This window comes from Herpailurus yagouaroundi, unplaced genomic scaffold (genome assembly GCF_014898765.1).
Source record: "Herpailurus yagouaroundi ecotype Mexico unplaced genomic scaffold, PumYag 161, whole genome shotgun sequence".
NCBI classification, from domain to species: Eukaryota; Metazoa; Chordata; class Mammalia; order Carnivora; family Felidae; genus Herpailurus; species Herpailurus yagouaroundi.
The window spans coordinates 2,205,735-2,209,208 of record NW_024412402.1 but is presented as its reverse complement, the minus strand read 5'-3'; positions in this window follow the sequence as shown (position 1 = coordinate 2,209,208).

The window sequence follows — 3,474 nt, the reverse complement described above, 5'->3', positions numbered from 1 at the left end:
TATATATTATATATATATATATATATATATATATATATATATACATACACACACACACAAACACACACACACACCCCAGTACTCCCATGTTACATCATTATCCACCATAGCCAAGATATGGAAACACTCTAAATATTCATCCATGGATAAACATCAAGACAATGTCACACACGTGATGTAATATTGTTCAACCTTTAAAAATAAGGAATTCCTGTCACTTGCAACAACATGGATGAATCCGAAGGGCATCACTAAGTGAAATAAGCCAGACAGAGAAAGACAAATACTGCACAGTATCACTTATACTTGGAATTTTTTAAAAAGTCAAACTCATAGAAACAAAGAGTCAAAAAGTGGTGTCCAGTTGAATTGATAGAAACAGGGAGAAGAAAACGGGACTGACAGATAAAAGAAATAGAGGCTGGTAGGAGGAAACAAATGTTCAGCTATCAGACAAACAAGGTTTGAGGAACTAATATATAACGTGACGACTACTGTTGATAGCACTGTATTGTCTAATTAAAATTCGCTGAGACAGTAGAATCTGTCTCAGACAGATTCTACAGATCAGACACAGAGATACAAACATGGGCGGTGAGGGATGTGTTCATTCACACAGATGCAGACAGTCCTTTCACAGTGTATACATGCAGCACACTGCACACTGTAGATACTTTACAGCTTTGTCAATTATATCTCACTAAAGCTGGGAAAAAAACCATTTTCTCATAAAAATACCTGAATAGCAGGGCACTTAGGTGGCTCAGTCGGTTAAGCATCTGACTCTCGATATTGGCTCAGGTCATCATCTCGCGTTTCGTGAGCTGGAGCCCCCCATCGGGCCCTGCTCTGACAGTCTGGAGCTGGCTTGGGATTCTCTCGCTCCCTCTCTCTCTGCCCTCCCCCTTCATGCACTCTCTTTCTCTTCTTTTAAAAGAAACATTAAAAATAAAAAAATGTTTGAATAATGTCTAATCTCTTTTTTACCTGAACAGTGTTGCATAACAGACCTCATTCTCTTTACCTTTTACACTTTACATCTCATTTTTAAGGTTTACCCGTCCTGCTGCATGTGTTTCTTGCCTCTAACTGTTACAGTACAGTCCACAGACAGCATCCACACAGGAAGTGTTCCAACTCCTCACTCCCGTAAGTCAGCCATGTCCTCACGTGGGCATGGGGATATTTCTGGGACATATCCCCAGGAATGAGATTGCTGGGTCATGGGGCCGAGGGGTACTTGACCTCACTGAGGACTCCCAGACGCTTCACACACTATCTGCATTAGTTGACAGATCTGCCAGTCGAATAAGGGTCCTTCTTCCCCACATCTTTGCTAACACTCAGTGGTATTCAATTTACACCCAAGGTTAGTACAACTGAAAAAAGTGATTGTTTTAATTTGCACATTTCTGATTATTAGTGAGCTAGAACCATCTCGTCTATTAAAAAAATCCAGGGTGGTTTTTTTTGTTTGGTTTGGTTTTTGCCCATATTCACTACTGTGGTTCCTGCCTTTTCCGGTTGAACGGAGAAGTTCCTTGCATATTTTAGACATGAATTGCTTTTTGATTCTAGACATCAGAAACATTTCTTCCCAGTCCATCATGTCAGCTCACTCTGTTTAACCCTTCCTTGAAAAGAAGTCCTCAGTACTGATGTAATCAAACACATCAATCGCCTAACGGTGTGTATTTCACCAACCTAATATCAAGTTAGAGGCACGTCAAAATTTTTTAGTAGACTGAGGCAACCCAGCCTAATAGCATCCTCCACAAGTAAAGGGGTTCTGATGTCACATTCTCTCATTCACAGAATTAAGCAGGTAGATTATGTGGGCAGATTGAGGGAAGCAAGCTAAAACTAGTTTCAAATCTGGATCTCCTATTTATTACTTGTGTGAATTGGGGCAAATCACTTGTACTCTCTGCCTTGGTATTCACATCTGTAAAGTGAAGAGAAAAAAATACATAAAGATGGCTGGCACTGTACCAATCTGTAGTGCTTGCTCCATAACCATTATTTTCTTCCTTCCCTACTGCCTAATCACCCATAAACGTCACTTGGGGCAATCATTTCTGGAGCAATTAGAACTCAGTAACCTTTTCTTTTTTCATTTGTTTATTACTTTGCTTTGTTTTGCTCAGTGTAATTGGAAACCCTTCTCAACAGTTTCCTGCAATTTTCCTTAAACAAGTTTTCCTGTGCTTAATCTCACTGGAATTAGATTCAACAAACATAATCCTCCCTGGTCATTTATTTAAACATCGAAGAAGCATTTGCTTGGTGTCTCCTGTGTGCCTATGTCTGAGCTACCAAGAAAAAATAAGAAGACAGAAAGAAATAAAGAGGCAAAGACAACACATTAGATTCCTATATAAGTTATACGCAACTCAGCCAAGGGAAGGTGGATCTTTCATGATAGCCAAGTGACTTCTCTTTGCTTTCAACATAAGCTCAGAGAGTACTTGATTTGAATAAATTTAGGGAAGGATGGGTTGTTACTTGTTCGATGAGACAGATAAGTACTATATCTAAGAATGAACTCACTCTACTAATGTAACTCTCAAGCTAACATATCAGAGGATGATGTCAAAGTCCAGTTGAGTAAAGCCAGGGGTCTCAGACACTCGTCCATCAGAGAGCTGCTGGGCATTATCCAAAGAACCAAAGTTGTAACCAGTATGTACCCAGAGAAAGATCTGAGCAATGGCTTCTCACCAACCAAACCAGGAGTGTGGAGAAAGAGAGAGAGCATGGGTCATACAGTCAACAGGGAGCACTCAAATGACTACCTAAAGGCAAAAAGAAACACATCCTCCCAAAGTGTATTGTCAGTATCCACCTGACAAGCTGAGTCTTCTGGCCCTATGACTTACCTCAGTGACTTCCAACCTGTTTTTATATCTTAATACACACTGTCAAGGATGCTTCCATACAGGACACACTTTCATACACATACTTTCCTGGTACCTGGCTGTTAGTCCACACCTTTCTCTCCCACTTAAAGTGTATCAGAAGACAAGTAAATGAAAGCTATATTCTAAGAGTGATCCCAAATGTTGGTTCTTTGTTAGCAGAGAAAAATTATTTATGAGTCATCTTAAAATTAACATGACACCAGACTATCACAACTAGTTGTGAAATTCCTAGTAAAAACTAGTAAAACTTAGATGAAAACCACTGATATCATTTGCATTCACTAAGCCTACTAGCTGTTAGGCATCTCCGGCTGAACCTTTTGCTGATCTGTAAGAGTAGTTGCCATCTGTCGATCTTGTACTATGAGCCAGACAGGCACATAAAATACTGCCTATCCTCGCTGACAAGTCATGTTATCCTTACTTTACAGATAAGGAAGATTTATGTATAGGGCTGTCTTGTTTCAGAATCCACGATCCCAGCATTCCCTCTGCAAAGTTGAATCATCCTCCAGTGATAAAGTTCAGATGAATGAGGTGTTTCAGTCCAGGC